Source organism: Moschus berezovskii, chromosome 16 (assembly GCF_049115385.1).
Source record: "Moschus berezovskii isolate FMDL1 chromosome 16, NW_MosBer_1.0, whole genome shotgun sequence".
NCBI lineage: Eukaryota > Metazoa > Chordata > Mammalia > Artiodactyla > Moschidae > Moschus > Moschus berezovskii.
Window position 1 is genome coordinate 76,315,251 of NC_142475.1, and position 18,274 is coordinate 76,333,524.

General features: G+C 41.0%; 1 non-coding gene across 1 annotated transcript; it reads left to right on the forward strand.

Moving 5' to 3' along the window:
• The first annotated feature begins 17,901 nt into the window (after positions 1–17,901).
• On the forward strand, positions 17,902–17,973 carry TRNAF-GAA (transfer RNA phenylalanine (anticodon GAA)). Its single transcript has one exon. It is a non-coding gene; the product is annotated as a tRNA-Phe (tRNA).
• Positions 17,974–18,274: the final 301 nt, after the last annotated feature.

Genomic DNA, 18,274 nt, shown 5'->3' on the forward strand with positions numbered 1-18,274 from the left:
GTGACTTGATTTATCATGATTATTTGCTTCAAATTGTGTTAGTCTGGATGGAACCCATGCTTTCTCCAAAGTGTGCTTGCACCAACTTGTGATCTTGTTGGTTCTCACTATTTAATGTTTAGTTCTTCCTTCTACTTTATTTGAATTTATTAGATTATTTTCTCTTCCTTCCTTTTCTTCTTATATAAAATTCAAGCCTAGGGAATTCCCTGGTGTCCACTGGTTGGGACTCAGCACTACAAGGGGCTCAGGTTTGATTCCTGGTTGGGGAAGCAAGAACTGCAAGCTGCAAGACACAGACAAAAAATAAAATAAATTTCCCTTTAAATATAAATTCTCTTCATTCTGTACCTTTATGAAGTATCATCTTTATGGTTCAGTTTGCAGTTTTTAACTTCATTTTTGGTTTCTTCTTTCAATTACAATTATATAGATTTATGTCTTTGAATTTCAAAAGGATCTTTTGTTCCTTGATTAATAATTTAAATTTCTCCATAGTAAAACACCACAAGGTATGGCACTGATTTAAAAACAAATCCATTGTGATTTGCTTCACAGACTCGTTATATTGTCGTTTTTATTAAATGTTTTTGTGCTCTTGACAGGGTGCATAGTCTCATATCGTCAGGCTCATGGTACTAAATGTGCAAAAAACTGTGTATTATATTGTTCCAATAATCCACACCTCTGAACTGAACTGAACTGAACTGAATCCACACCTCTAGTATATTGATAGCCATCAGTGAGCATTCTGGCCTGTTATTTCCTGGAATAGCTATCTCAAAAATGAAACTCATTCCCCTCCAGAGCAAAAAGTGCAGTGAGGTGGATAGAAAAAACAAAATCCCTAAACTTCAATCTTTTCCGTAGCAATAAAGACACAAGATCTGGGGAAAACGATGTCTATCACTGTCATCATTATTAAATTGTGTTTATAAATCCAAAGGCTAAGACAAACTGTAATAGAGCTAGAGTAGGAAGTGTAGGGGCAAAGAAAGGTTCAGAACATTCAGGATGACTAGTGTTAATGATCAGAGAAGGCAATGGCAAGCCATTCCAGTACTCTTGCCTAGAAAGTCCCATGGATGGAGGAGCCTGGTAGGCTGCAGTCCCTGGGGTCGCTAAGGGCGACTTCACTTTCACTTTTCACTTTCACACATTGGAGAAGGAAATGGCAACCCACTCCGGTGTTCTTGCCTGGAGAATCCCAGGGACGGGGGAGCCTGGTGGGCTTCTGTCTGTGGGGTTGCACAGATTCGGACACGACTGGAGTGACTTAGCAGCAGCAGCAGCAATGTTAATGATAAACAATGAGAAATGAAAAGAAAGGGTTCTCTGCTTCTTTGGGCTAAAGAATTCCTGAGATGTGAGCAGTAGCTGCTGGTATAGATATGAAACTATTAATTTAAGGTGTACAGTAACTTCTCCTCTAAAAAGGAAACAATTTATTTTCCCTCTCCACTAGTAGGTAAACAACAGCTTATGTGCATGCTCAGTTGTGTCCTACTCTTTGCAACCCCATGGACTGTAGCTCACCAGGCTCCTCTGTCCATGGGATTTCCCAGGCAAGAATACTGGAGTGGGTTACCCAAACAATACCTGATACTGACATATAAATGTCCCAAAAAGGGACTTTATGCCATTTAGGGCAAGGAAACTTTTAGAACTAACACCCAAAAAAGATGTCCTTTTCATTATAGGGGACTGGAATGCAAAAGTAGGAAGTCAAGAAACACCTGGAGTAACAGGCAAATTTGGCCTTGGAGCACGGAATAAAGCAGGGCAAAGGCTAATAGAGTTTTGCCAAGAGAACGCACGGGTCATAGCAAACACCCTCTTTCAACAACACAAGAGAAGATTCTACACACGGACATCACCAGATGGTCAACACCAAAATCAGATTGATTATATTCTTTGCAGCCAAAGATGGAGAAACTCTATACAGTCAGCAAAAACAAGACCAGGAGCTGACTGTGGCCCAGATCATGAATTTCTTATTGCCAAATTCAGACTTAAATTGAAGAAAGTACGGAAAACCACTAGACCATTCAGATATGACCTAAATCAAATTCCTTATGATTATGCAGTGGAAGTAACAAATAGATTTAAGGGACTAGATCTGATAGATAGAGTGCCTGATGAAATCTGGACGGAGGTTCGTGACATTGTACAGGAGACAGGGAACAAGACCATCCCCATGGAAAAGAAATGCAATAAAGCAAAATGGCTGTCTGAGGAGGCCTTACAAATAGCTGTGAAAAGAAGTGTGGAGATTCCTCAAAAAACTGGAAGTAGAACTGCCATATGATCCAGCAATTGCACTCCTGGGTGTACACACCGAGGAAACCAGAATTGAAAGAGACACATGTACTCCAATGTTCATTGCAGCACTGTTTATAATAGCCAGGACATGGAAGCAACCTAGATGTCCATCTGCAGACGAATGGATAAGAAAGCTTTGGTACATAAACACAATGGAGTATTATTCAGCCATTAAAAAGAATACATTTGAATCAGTTCTAATGAGGTGGATGAAACTGGAGCCTATTATACAGAGTGAAGTAAGCCAGAAAGAAAAACACCAATACAGTATACTAACACATATATATGGAATTTAGAAAGATGCAAATGATAACCCTGTATACGAGACAGCAAAAGAGACACAGAGTATAGAACAGTATTTGGGACTCTGTGGGAGAGGGTGAGGGTGGGATGATTTGGGAGAATGGCATTGAAACATGTATATTGTCATATGTGAAACGATCACCTGTTCAGGGTCGATGCATGTTATAGGATGCTCGGGGCTGGTGTGCGGGGATAACCCAGAGGAAGGATAAAGGGAGGAGGGAGGTGGGAGGGGGGTTCAGGGGGGGAACTCATGTACACCCGGGGCGGATTTATGTCAATGTATGGCAAAACCAACCAATATAATATTGTAAAATAATTTGCCTCCAATAAAAAATAAATAAATTAAAAAAAAAAAAGAAGAGAAGTGAAAAGCAAAGGGGAAAAGGAAAGATATAAGCAGCTGAATGAAGAGTTCCAAAGAATAGCAAGGAGAGATAAGAAAGCCTTCCTCAGTGATCAATGAAAAGAAATAGAGGAAAACAACAGAATAGGAAAAACAAGAGATCTCTTCAAGAAAATTAGAGATATCAAGGGAACATTTCATGCAAAGATGAGCTCGATAAAGGACAGAAATGGTATGGACCTAACAGAAGCAGAAGATATTAAGAAGAGGTGGCAAGAATACACAGAAGAACTGTACAAAAGATATCTTCATGATGAAGATAATCATGATGGCATGATCACTCACCTGGAGCCAGACATCTTGGAATGTGAAGTCAAGTGGGCCTTAGGAAGCATCACTATGAACAAAGCTAGTGGAGGTGATGGAATTCCAATTGAGCTATTTCAAATCCTGAAAGATGATGTTGTGAAAGTGCTACACTCAATATGCCAGCCAATTTGGAAAACGCAGCAGTGGCCATAGGACTGGAAAAAGTCAGTCTTCATTCCAATCCCAAAGAAAAGCAATGCCAAAGAATGCTCAAACTACCGCACAATTGCACTCATCTCACACGCTAGTAAAGTCATGCTCAAAATTCTCCAAGCCAGGCTTCAGCAATATGTGAACCGTGAACTTCCAGATGTTCAAGCAGGTTTTAGAAAAGGCAGAGGAACCAGAGACCAAATTGCCAACATCCGCTGGATCATGGAGAAAGCAAGAGAGTTCCAGAAAAACATCTATTTCTGCTTCATTGACTATGCCAAAGCCTTTGACTGTGTGGATCACAATAAACTGTGGAACATTCTGAAAGAGATGGGAATCCCAGACCACCTGACCTGCCTCTTGAGAAACCTGTATGCAGGTCAGGAAGCAACAGTTAGAACTGGTCATGGAACAACTGACTGGTTCCAAATAGGAAAAGGAGTACGTCAAGGTTGTATATTGTCACCTTACTTATTTAACTTATATGCAGAGTACATCATGAGGAACGCTGGGCTGGAAGAAGCACAAGCTGGAATCAAGATTGCCAGGAGAAATATCAATAACCTCAGATATGCAGATGAAACCACCCTTATGGCAGACAGTGAAGAGGAACTAAAAAGCCTTCTGATGAAAGTGAAAGAGGAGAGTGAAAAGTTTGGCTTGAAGCTCAACATTTAGAAAATGAAGATCATGGCATCTGGTCCCATCACTTCATGGGAAATAGATGGGGCAACAGTGGAAACAGTGTCAGACTTTATTTTTTGGGGCTCCAAAATCACTGCAGATGCCAATTGCAGCCATGAAATTAAAAGACACTTACTCCTTGGAAGGAAAGTTATGACCAACCTAGATAGCATATTAAAAAGCAGAGACATTATTTTGCCAACCAAGGTCCATCTAGTCAAGGCTGTGGTTTTTCCCGTGGTCATGTATGGATGTGAGAGTTGGACTGTGAAGAAAGCTGATCGCTGAAGAACTGATGCTTTTGAACTGTGGTGTTGGAGAAGACTCTTGAGAGTCCCTTGGACCTCAAGGAGATCCAACCAGTCCATTCTAGAGGAGATCAATCCTGGGTGTTCATTGGAAGGACTGATGCTAAAGCTGAAACTCCAATCCTTTGGCCACCTCATGCGAAGAGTTGACTCACTGGAAAAGACTTTGATGCTGGGAGGGATTGGGGGCGGGAGGATAAGGGGACGACAGAGAATGAGATGGCTGGATGGCATCACCGACTCGATGGACATGAGTTTGAGTGAACTCCGGGAGTTGGTGATGGACAGGGAGGCCTGGCGTGCTGTGATTCATGGGGTCGCAAAGAGTCGGACACGACTGAGCGAATGAACTGAACTGAACTGAACTGAACTTTTATAGGCATGTCACTAAAAAAAAAATCTGACCTAGAATCTTTGTCTTTCATTAAGTAAGTGAAATTCACTCAGCCGTGTGCAACTCTTTGAGAACCCATGGACTATACAGTCCTTGGAATTCTCCAGTCCAGAATACTGGAGTAGGTAGCCATTCCCTTCTCCAGGATCATTAAAGAAAGCTCTGAATACACGTTGCATGTTATAGGATGCTCGGGGCTGATGTGCGGGGATGACCCAGAGGGAGGATAAAGGGAGGAGGGAGGTGGGAGGGGGGGTTCAGGTAGGGGAACTCATGTACACCCGGGGCCGATTCATGTCAATGTATGGCAAAACCAACCAATATAATATTGTAAAATAATTAACCTCCAATAAAAATAAAAAAACAAAACAAAAAAGTAAATCTCAGAGTTCATAGGCTACTTGGCTAACTCTGGGTTATATGATTTCCCCTCTTTTGGGCGCTTGTATATATTATCCCATTTATTGGCTACAATCCATAGGGTCTCAAAGAGTCGGACATGAGTAAGCGACGAGCACACACACATAAATAAGTGTAATTTTACTTAGAGTCTTAGCATCTAATAATAACTCAGACATGGATTAAATTTCAAGTTATGCATTTCAAGAAAAACATATTACCACCATAATTACCTTCTAACACTTAAAATATTTTCCTTATTTGATTTTTGTGTTTAAATAGATCAGTTGCAGGAGAAGTGTGCCTGATAAGTAAATTATTAGACTGCAAACTTGGTCATTGTAATTAAAATGCCTAAAAGATAAACTGGGTGCTCTTACAAAGCCTGTAGAAGAGAAATGGGAGCCTTTAAACTGAGTTCCTGTTTTCTGTCCGTATCACTCAGCCACAAGTTTCCTGAGATGCCCACAATTCATCACTAATGTAGGTAAGTAAAGAATGATATGTACAGAGCAGGAAGGTTAGAGTGAACGCAGCAGTTAATTAGAAATCTGGATCCAATTTAAGTAAGTGGACTACAGCTAAGAAAATAAAAAACAACAATAACAAAAGCAGCAGTGTTCTGTTACGATGCATCCCGTGCACATCATCAAGTTCACCATATGACTGCCTGATAAATGTTCCATGTTGTATTGGAAACACATAGAAAACAACATGCTAGTCTGAACTTAGGGGAAAAAAAGGATGCTGATGAACCAGAACCACTTTCCACCAAGGTGGAGAGTGACACCTTGTTCATGTTTCTCTTCATAAGCTTTTTGTTGACCATCTATACAGAAGCAAAAATCCCATCCAGGTTCTTCAAACTACAAAATGATAAGCTCAGAGAATTTGTAAAAATATTATAAAAATATGCTTAGGTTTCTTTCATTATGGTATGCCATAGAGAAAATTTTGTGTTTTTCCCGTTTCTCCATTTTCTAGAAATAAAATTTCTTTTTTTTTAATAACCAAACCATCTCCACCCTCCATACATGCAATCCTGTGAAAACTGACACCATACCCTAGGTCCACATATGATTGAGGATCTAAGCTTGGCTAATAGGAATTGAATCAGAACATATATGCAGTAATTAGTAATTGAATCAGGGGGGTCACATGACTTACACTGGGCTTATCAGAATCACCAGAATCTTGTCTAGAGCCATCAGGAAAGAGATGCAAACACGTATCTGGGGTTTCCCAAGCGACAAACACTGACGCTCCTGATGGTCCGCTCTCCCACTACATAGAAAGCTGACCTCACAGTGCACCCAACACTGTGGATGCAGGAACAAGATAGAAAAATGGTCATCTTGACAAGACGCCACTTGGACTCTAATTCAAACCATGCTGAAGACATCAGATCCACCTCTTTATTTTCAGTTATCTGAATCAGAAAAAAATTCCTTTTTCTTAAAAAATTTTCAGGCAGAAATAGAGACACAGACACAAAGAACAGATATGTGGACAGAGTTGAGGGAAAGGAAGAGGGCAACGAATTGGGAGAGTAGCACTGCTGTGTTCTGAAATTATCCTGAAACTTGGCTTTATAACCATGCATACTTTAACACTTATTAAATTATAATAAAATCTCTCCTAATTATTATTTAGAAATTCACATCAGGAAAATAATCTTTTTCTTCAAAGATTAATGAATACAATTTGATAAACACAGTGTTCTACAGACTTATTTAGAAAACATTTACAGTAATAGATTAAATCAAGGTTTCCTGAAGCAATTGAAACACACCTGCCTGACATTTATTAATTTAATAATGCACTGGTACAGTTTATATAAAGTTTATGCAGAAGTGATAATCAAATGTTTAAAATTCACTCCATGTAGACATATAGTTTATACAGATTGTTCAGAACCTGAAGTTCACTTTTGAAATCAATCACAACTTTCACTCCACTTAATAATTGCACAGTATCCAGTGTTTTATTTTAAAATGTCTATAATTCAGTTTGAATTAAATAAGAGTCAATATTTAGGTACACATGTTTTATTTAAAAATCGTCAGGAAACTAAGTATAAAAATTAACATATTTAGATTATTGAGGTTTTCATAAATAAGTACACTAAACATATAGCATCATACATTATTATAGATATGAGAGCTATATCTGCTCAAGGCATTGAATGAGCAGAGTACCCACCCATGATCTTTAGTCTACCTTGAACTTTCAGATTATTAGGAGATAATGTCCTGTACTTGCTGCAACAAAATTTCAATTAGCTAGTAGGCTCAGGTTTTTCTAGTTAAGTGAATAGTCTGTTTTAACTCAGTTTAACAAGAAAATATTTATGTTTCAAATGTAGTCTCAAAATACTTTAACAATGTGTAAATTGATTTCAACTCTTGCTCCTAATAGTAGCTCCTTGTTACCTTATGGAGTAACTAACATGGTGATACAGAACTCCCAGATGTTCAAGCAGGTTTTAGAAAAGGCAGAGGCACCAGAGATCAAATTGCCAACGTCCGCTGGATCATGGAGAAAGCAAGAGAGTTTCAGAAAAACATCTATTTCTGCTTCATTGACTATGCCAAAGCCTTTGACTGTGTGGATCACAATAAACTGTGGAACATTCTGAAAGATATGGGAATCCCAGACCACCTGACCTGCCTGTTGAGAAACCTGTATGCAGGTCAGGAAGCAACAGTTAGAACTGGACATGGAACAACAGACTGGTTCCAAATAGGAAAAGGTGTACGTCAAGGTTGTATATTGTCACCTTGCTGATTTAACTTCTATGCAGAGTACATCATGAGGAACGCTGGGCTGGAAGAAGCACAAGCTGGAATCAAGATTGCCAGGAGAAATATCAATAACCTCAGATATGCAGATGACACCACCCTTATGGCAGAAAGTGAAGAGGAACTCAAAAGCCTCTTGATGAAAGTGAAAGAGGAGAGTGAAAAGGTTGGCTTGAAGCTCAACATTCAGAAAACAAAGATCATGGCATCTGGTCCCATCACTTCATGGGAAATAGATGGAAAAACAGTGAAAACAGTGTCAGACTTTATTTTGGGGGGCTCCAAAATCACTGCAGATGCTGATTGCAGCCATGAAATTAAAAGACGCTTGCTCCTTGGAAGGAAAGTTATGACCAACCTTGATAGTATATTAAAAAGCAGAGACATTACTTTGCCAACCAAGGTCCGTCTAGTCAAGGCAATGGTTTTTCCCGTGGTCATGTATGGATGTGAGAGTTGGACTGTGAAGAAAGCTGATCACCGAAGAATCGATGCTTTTGAACTGTGGTGTTGGAGAAGACTCTTGAGAGTCCCTTGGACTGCAAGGAGATCCAACCAGTCCATTCTAGAGGAGATCAATCCTGGATGTTCATTGGAGGGACTGATGCTAAAGCTGAAACTGCAATACTTTGGCCACCTCATGTGACGAGTTGACTCACTGGAAAAGACTCTGATGCTGGGAAAGGTTGGGGGTGGGAGGAGAAGGGGATGACAGAGAATGAGATGGCTGGATGGCATCACCGACTCTGTGGACATGAGTTTGAGTGTACTCCGGGAGTTGGTGGTGGACAGGGAGGCCTGGCATGCTGTAATTCATGGGGTCGCGGAGAGTCGGACACGACTGAGCGACTGAACTGAACTGAACTGAACTGAACATAGCTACGGACAAACATATATGTAGACAGAGATGGAGGTGAAAGTGGAGATGGAGGTGGAGACAGAACTGGAGAGTGCTCCTGAGTCCTAGCCTGATGATCAGCACATCGTCTTTGTCCCCCATCCCTTGCTACTGTTCATCTTTGCCTCCCATTTAATCTGACCCAGAAGAAAGAATCCCAGGGACGGGGGAGCCTGGTGGGCTGCCATCTGTGGGGTCGCACAGAGTCGGACACGACTGAAGCGATTTAGCAGCAGAAGAAGAAGAAGAAGAAAGAAAAGGACTCAGCCATACAAAGAGTCTAGGAAGGGATTCTATGGACAGAAAACAACATATGCAGAGCATCCAGGGTGAGAAAGGTCTTTTGTCTGAGAAGGTGATCACAGGCCTGTGTAACCAAGGGATGAAGATGTCAGAGACAATGGACATGTAAGAGCCAAGCATTGTAGTCCAGGAAAATGTTTTGATTTTTTCCAAGAGCAATGGAAATCTACTAAAAGGTTTTAGGAGGAGGAACAACATGACCTAATTCATTTTGTTAAAGTGGTTCTGTGTGACGGTGGCTTTGGGGGAGTGAGAGGGAAGCAGAAAGAGAAAGGGTAGTGTCCAGGTGAATAGCCACCAACCTGAAGGAGGAGGTGGCCGTGCCACCACGAGAAGTGGACAGTGTGACATATTTGCTGCTACTTGACTGTGATGGAGGAAAGGCTGACTTGGAGATGTCTGGCTGGAAAAACCTGATAGATGGTACTGTATGCTGATATGCAGCAGCCAGCCTGAGAGGCACAGAGAGAATGATGGAGAACTAAAATTACATTTATTCTAATCCTCCTGTGAGGCATTGAAGTATTATCATCTGTCTCTTGAGCACCTGGTCATGCATGCATGCATGCTCAACTGTGTCTGACTCTTTGCAACCCTGTGGACTGTAGCCTTCCAGTCTCCTCCGTTCATGGGATTTCCCAGGCAAGAATACAAGAAGTGAACAGCTGTTTCCTTCTCCAGGAGATCTTCCCAACCCAGGGATCGAACTCAGGTCTCCTGCAGCAGGTGGATTCTTTACCACTGAGCCACCCGGGAAGCCCTAAAGTATTATATTAAATGTCAAATAGTCAATTGGACATGAGTATCTAAAACTGCTGTATTGGGAAAGATATTAATGAAATTTAGAAACCTGTTTTAGTCTTAGAATATATATGTGTGTGTGTTTGTGTACTTTAACTACTTACAGTTAAGTGATGTGTTAGCTTTCTTTTAAAGAAATTTGAGTCCTCTGATAAATTGTCATCTGTTTTTTATACAAAAATTAAAGGCTTCAAAGTCACAAACCTTAATATAAGATTTCAAAATAATTGTTTGAAGCAAAATCCTTCATTTAATTTTAACCACATAGAGGAATCACTAACATAATCTGAGGTAATAGGAACTTTTTAGATGGAGATTAAAAAGAAAGTATAGTTCATTGTAATTTACCAGCTAGAATAGGTTAGGATTTTAATTGTATTCTTCATCATTTTGTCTGTTAAATATCATTCTTAATATCTTGGAATAACTCAGGGAAGAAATGAGACAACATTCTTTGGTACTGTTATAAATAATGTTGTTTTGCAAGAAGCATTCATTCTTGACAGCTGCTAATTTTTCTGGAAGATTCTTGACTTCAAAAAAATCTACACAGTATGCACTTTTGTTTTTTGGAGAATCAAATATGACAATAAACATAAAATTTTTTGATGACTTGACTTTTGATTTGAACAATTAAATGTAAAAAATTCATTCTGAAATATTAATTGGTAAGTCAGGAACCAAAGACAGATGAATTAGATGCAATCATTTTTGCTCAGTGACAACTTGAAGATCGTCAACGTTCTTTGATTTCTTGACAGTTTAATTTTATGGTAACATCAAATTATCAGAAAGTACAATGGTGAAAAAGTGTTTTATTGTGTTTGAAGAAGGTGGGGACAATCCATAAAAATTTTCAAGCTCATTCAAATAAACAAAGAGGTAAACATTACAGAAAAACAGGAGTTAATTATTTTTCTCTTAAAAAATAATGCTATAAGAATAATTAGCTTTGATAATAAAACTCACACCTTTTCTAAAAGAAAAGCATGTATTGTATAAAATTAAAGCAGTTGCACAAAACACTTACACAAAACAGACCGATAATAGAATACAAATTACGTATTTATTGTGTAATATGTGTATGTGTGTATATTTCAATCATGCCTGACTCTTTGTAACCTTATGAACTGTAGCCCACCAGGCTCCTCTGTCCATGGGATTCTCCAGGCAAGAATACTAGAGTGGGTTGCCATTTCTTTCTCCAGGGGATCTTCCCGACCCAAGGTTCGACACACATCTCTTGCATCTCCTGCTCTGGAAGGCCAATTCTTTACCACTGTGTCACCTGGGAAGCCTCAAATAGATACATATGTGTGTATATATACATACATATTTACATATAATTTGTTTTATATATGTCTATTCATTCAAGAAATTTATTCAAGAAAGGCATTGAGGGTTCCTATGTGCCAGGGCACAGGTAGACAATGTATATATAGTGGTTTACTTATTTATCTTTCAATTCATTTTTTAAATTTAGTGACTTTTTTAAAAAATGGTATTAGTTATCTATTTTGTGCACAGTACTGTGTAAATGTCAATCCCAATCTCCCAGTTCATCCCACCCCTCTTTCCCCTTGGTACTCATACATTTCTTCTCTGCATCTGTGTCTCTACTCCTGTTTTGCAAATAAGTTCATCTGTACCATTTTTCTAGATTCTACGCGCTGTTTATCTCTTTCTGACTTACTTCACTCTGTATGAGTTTTTTTTTTTTTTTAAGAAAGAAAAACCCAATCCCTGCCCTCAAGGAGATTAAACTCTAGTGGGTGAGGGCAGCCACAGAGGAAGCAAGCATCATTCAATGTGATAAGGGAGTGAGTAGGGAAGAGGGAGGGGACCAGGAAAGCAAAGCTTGCTTGTTTCAGTACCAAAACTGATCTGTAAACAGCTCTAGGATGGAAACCTAGAGAAAGTTTGATTTGTGTCCTGGAATCACATCAGGTGGTCTCCTCTGGCCAGTCTTCCCCTGTAAGTCACCCTTCTGCATGACCTTTCATCCAACTACACTGGCCCTGGGCGAGGCTGGGGAGGAGGCTTGGTACCCACACTGACTGTTACAGGCTCTTTGCCCTATATTACTCTTCTTTTCCCTATCATTAGATAGAAGATGGAGTTCAGTCATTTCTGCTTCACTGCAAACGAGAGACTTGGGCACCTAACCAGTGCTTTATCTCTCTCTATCTCTGACTGCATTTTTACAAATCGCCTCCCTCTCTCTTGGGCACCTAACCAGTTCTTTATCTCTCTCTATCTCTGACTGCATTTTTACAAATCGCCTCCCTCTCTCTGCAGAGAATGGGCAGATTTTCCCAGCCTATGCACACCCACTTGTTAGACCTCTTTGCCACGTGAAAACTATCCTCCCACATGCCTTCTGAAACTGACAGTAAACACATACACACAAACACACACACACACACACACACACACGCCAGATTCTGACCTTACCAGATGCACACATAAGAAATATGGAAGAAAAACAAATTCCACATAATGAAAAGCTTCATCTAAATGTAACAGTCTGGAGCCCACTTCAGACTGAGACGAACACAGAGACAATGCAGTATGCTCAGTATGTTGTTATTTTTTCCTCTGGGGCACAGGATAGCTAGGTCTGCTGCTGCTGCTAAGTCACTTCAGTCATTTCCGACTCTGTGTGACCCCATAGACAGAAGCCCACCAGGTTCCCCTGTCCCTGGGATTCTCCAGGCAAGAACACTGGAGTGGGTTGCCATTTCCTTCTCCAATGTGTGAAAGTGAAGAGTGAAAGTGAAGTCGCTCAGTCATGTCCGACCCTTAGCGACCCCAGGGACTGCAGCCTACCAGGCTCCTCCATCCATGGGATTTTCTAGGCAAGAGTACTGGAGTGGCTTGCCATTGCCTTCTCCGTAGCTAGGTCTACAAGGTACCAAATTTCAGTTGCATATGGGGACTTCCCTGGTGGTACCATGGTTAAGACTCTGCACTTCTGCAGAAGGGCACAGGTTCCACCCCTGGTCAGGGAACTAAGATTCCTGCATGCCATGGTATGGCCAGAAAAGTAAAGTTTACCAGGTACACAAGGAATCCAAAATGGTAACAATGAGCAGGGTTCCTTTAGAAATCTATAGGATTTTAGTAAAAATGTGCGAATGGGTCGTTTTATACTAATCTTATTTTTAAAAAATCAACTTTGCATGCATATGGGCTAAGTTGCTTCAGTTTAGTTCAGTTCAGTTCACTCAATTGTGTCTTTGCGACCCCATGAACCACAGCACGCCAGGCCTTCCTGTCCATCACCAACTCCCAGAGTCTAAACTCATGTCCATTGAGTCGGTGATGCCATCCAGCCATCTCATTCTCTGTCGTCCCCTTCTCCTCCTGCTCCAAATCCCTCCCAGCATCAGAGTCTTTTCCAGTGAGTCAACTCTTCGCATGAGGTGGCCAAAGTATTGGAGTTTCAGCTTTAGCATCAGTCCTTCCAATGAACACCCAGGACTGATCTCCTTTAGAATGGACTGGTTGGATCTCCTTGCAGTACAAGGAATGCTCAAGAGTCTTCTCCAGCACCACAGTTCAAAAGCATCAATTCTTCAGTGATCAGCTTTCTTCACAGTCCAGCTCTCACATCCATACATGACCACAGTCACGCCTTGACTAGACGGACCTTTGTTGACAAAGTAATGCCTCTGCTTTTTAATATGCTCTCTAGGTTGGTCATAACTTTCCTTCCAAGGAGTAAGTGTTTTTTTTAATTTCATGGCTGTAATCACCATCTGCAGTGATTTTAGAGCCCCCCAAAATAAAGTCTCTCACTGTTTCCACTGTTTCCCCATCTATTTGCCATGAAGTGATGGGACTAGATACCATGATCTTAGTTTTCTGAATGTTGAGCTTTAAGCCAAATTTTTCACTCTCCTCTTTCACTTTCAGTCAACTCAAACTCTTTGTGACCCGAAGGACTGCAGCCCACCAGGCTCCTCTGTCCATGGGATGCTCCAGGCAAGAATCCTGGAGTGGGTTGCCATGCCCTCTTCCAGGGGATCTTCCCAACCTAGGTATTGAACCTATGTCTCTTATGTCTCCTGCCTTGGCAGGCATGTTCTTTACCACTAGCATCACCTGGGAAGCCCCAAATCCACTTTACTGAGGTATAATTTATATACAGTAAACACATGAATTTTGAATATGAGTGGATCCTGAAACCAGTGACAAAATCAGACACAGAACATTCCCATCACCCCAAACTTTATGTCTGTGTCCTTATTTCTGCTTTGCAAATGAGATCATCCAGATTCTAGATTCTACATATATCAGGCCAATGGACTTTGATATTGGATCATCTGAACTTGTCACTTGTTGACAAATGTCAATAGGTAAGACAATATATTTAGCTGTAGAATTGCAAATCCTGAGACAGGGACCCACTGTTATGCCAGATCTTTTATCCTTCAAGCCTAAATGAATTTTATGTTCCTGATTCTAAGGAGCACACCACACACAGATTCAAACCTGCACAAGGGAGTGCGTCTGGCCATATCACCTTCTCATGGATGTATAGACACTTTGTGAACCCATTGCTAACCGATTGCCTCCATCCCATATAACTCAGATCACAATGAAGAAACATTTATGGAGCTTTTAACACAACCAGTTAAAAACAAACTGACATATTGTTGATTGTGGACTTGGCAGGCCTTCTGCATTGAGCAGCACGCATCTTGCTGCTTGTGCTTCTCCTAACTTTCTTCCGTGGTGATGAGAGTAAAACACCAGCTGGAGTAAGAGGGAGCAGGTCTGAATAAGTTTATTACCCAGATGCTGAGAGTCAGGACACAGAGTCATCAGACAATGTCAAGTCTTTTTATTAAATCATCTTAGATATATTTCTTTTCTACCACAGGGGTGGTTTCAATGGGCTATACTTTAAAAAAAACTGCATTGGTACCTCCCTAATGGTCTAGTGGTTAAGAATGCACCCACTAAAGATGAGGTCACAGGTTTGATCCCTGATCTGGGAAGATCCCACATGCTGCAAGGCAAGTAAGCCTGTGCCACAACTGCTGAAGCCCGCATTCCCTAGAGCCTGTGCTCCCCAACAAGAGAAGCCACCACAATGAGAAACCTGTGCACTGCAGCTGGGAAGTAGCCCCTGCTCACCAGAACTAGAGAAAGCCCATGCTCAGCAATGACAACCCAGCTCAGCCAAAACTAAATTTTTTTTAAAAATAAATGCATTGACTGACACTGATGTTATATAATGCATATTAAGTAAACTATATTAAAATAAATGTAAAAATGTTTCAAATGAGCATTTAGTTACCAAAAAATAATCTTCTTCTTGTTCAGTCTCAGTCATATCTGACATTCTGTGACCCCTTGGACTGCAGCACGCCAGGCTTCCCTGTCCTTCAACATTTCTCAGAGCCTGCTCAAACTCCTGTTCATTGAGTCAGTGATGCCATCCAACCATCTCATCCTCTGCCGTCCCCTTCTCCTCCTACCCTCAACCTTTCCCGGCATCAGGGAAAGATTTTTTCTAGAAAAGATTTTTTTCTTTTCTGAGTCAGCTCTTTGCATCAGGTGGCCAGAGTATAGAAGCTTCAGCTTCAGCATCAGTCTTTCCAGTGAAAAATAATCTAGGTGTTGTTATTTAATTGTATAATTATATTGCTGCTAGTTATCTCTTTAAAGGTCATGAGTATGGGGGGACTATATACAAGTTTTCAGTTTGAAAAAGTATAAGTTCTGATGATCTAATGTACAGCATAGTGTCTATGATTAATAATAGGGTACTGAATACTTGAAAGTTGCTGAGAGGAAGACTTAAATATTCTCATCAACAAAAAACAGAAGGGTTGACTACATGAGGTGATGGATATGTTAATTATTTTGATCTCGGTAATTATTCCACAGTGTATGTGTACATCAGATCATTATGTTACTGAATGTATTCTCCAAAGGAAAAGTGACAATTGGATACCACTATGTGAATAAGAAAAGGACATGCACATATGCAGTATTTTACCCACATAAATTGCTTCATATATCTTTAGGCAGATGAGTCAAGTTCAAGTGGTCCCAATACACCTGCTACGGATGTGTCTTCAGAGCCAACAGTGTCCTCAGTTCTACCACCTCCATTCCAGGGAAACTCCATCTGGCAAGGAGATTTTGAATCTCTCCATTCTTAACTTTACACTGTTTATCACAGCTTACTTCTCAGAGTAATTAAACCTTGAACTCCAAGATGTAGATTTACATGATTCACTTTCCTCTCTCTGCAACTTTTTCATTTCATCTTGTGTTAAGTGCCCACGGGCTCACCTCTCATTCCCCACCCAGGACGCACTTTGCTCAGACACTTCTTTTGAGAACAGACGCTATCTACCTCCACAGGTCAACTACCACTGGCTTGCAAATATCACACTTGGTCATTCGTCCCCTAAATGTTTTTTCCATGGGCTCATTCAACATCAGTCAGTTCAGTCGCTCAGTCGTGTCCAGCTCTTTGTGGCCCCATGGACTACAGCACGCCAGGTTTCCCTGTCCTTCACTATCTCCCGGAGCTTGCTCAAACTCATGTCCATTGAGTTGGTGATCCTTGGTGATGCCATCCAACCATCTCATCCTCTGTCATCCCCTTCTCCTCCTGCCTCCAATCTTTCCCAGCATCAGGGTCTTTTCCAATCAGTCAGTTATTCACATCAGGTGGAAGCAGTATTGGAGTTTCAGCTTCAGCATCAGACCTTCCAATGAATATTCAGAACTGATTTCCTTTAGGGTTGACTGGTTGGATCTCCTTGCAGTCCAAGCGACTCTCAAGAGTCTTCTCCAACACCACAGTTGAAAAAGCATCAATTCTTCAGCGCTCAGCCTGTATGGTCCAGCTCTCACATCCATACATGACCACTGGAAAAACCATAGCTTTGACTAGACAGACCTTTGTTGGCAAATTAATGTCTCTGCTTTTTAATATTCTGTCTAGGTTTTTCACAGTATTTCTTCCAAGGAGCAAGCGTCATTTAACTTCATGGCTGCAGTCACCATCTGCAGTGATTTTGGAGCCCAAGAAAATAAAGTCTGTCACTGTTTCCATTGTTTCCCCATCTATTTGCCCAGGGACTGGATGTGTGATGGGACCAGATGCCATGATCTTTTAACATACTACTCTGTTATTCAAAGAAAATATCAGCACCATCCAGATGCTTTCTTAAAATTTATTATTACATTTTTATTTTATGTTTTCTTTGGCCATGCCCAACCAGGGATTGAACCTGTGCTCTCTGCATTGTAAGCTCAGGGTTGTAACCACTGGACCACTTGCTGCTAAGTCACTTCAGTCGTGTCCGACTCTGTGCAACCCCATAGATGGAAGCCCACCAGGCTCCCCCGTCCCTGGGATTCTCCAGGCAAGAAAACTGGAGTGGGTTGCCATTTCCTTCTCCCATGTGTGAAAGTGAAAAGTGAAAGTGAAGTCACTCAGTCATGTCTGACTTGTAGCGACTCCATGGACTGCAGCCTACCAGGCTCCTCCGTCCATGGGATTTTCTAGGCAAGAGTATTGGAGTGGCTTGCCATTGCCTTCTCCGCTGGACCACTTGGGAAGTCCTCAAATGCTGTTTGGAAGACCTAGTATGAAAAAGAATTATCTTATCCTGCCATGATGTAGATCTCTTTTCTTCTTGGCCAAGTCCTTCTATGCTTCTCACTTCATCCAAACCAAAACCAACTCATAAGTCACAAATTATTTGTGCTCTTTAGGAGATTTTAGGTCCTAAGCTTTCTGAGTACTTATTTTATATTTTTGTTTTACTTGCTTTTATCCACCCCCTTCCCTGGTGGCTCAGAGGGTAAAGCATCTGCCTGAAATGCAGGATACCCAGGTTCAATCCCTGGCCAGGAAGATCCTCTGGAAAAGGAAATGGCAACCCACTCCAGCATTCTTACCTGGAGAATCCCGTGGACAGAGTAGCCTGGTAGGCTACAGTCCATGGGGTCACAAAGAGTCAGACTAAGCGACCTCACTTTCATTATCCACTCCCAAAATAATGCCAGCATTAATATAAAGTTATGAGTTTATAAGTCAAGACAGTGTATATGTTGTATGGCTAGAAAGGGGCTGAGGGTGGGGTTCTGGTTCAGTTTCCTGATACGGACACTAATTGGATGTGTATTTTCTGTTTGTCTTCTCCTGGTGGCTCAGAT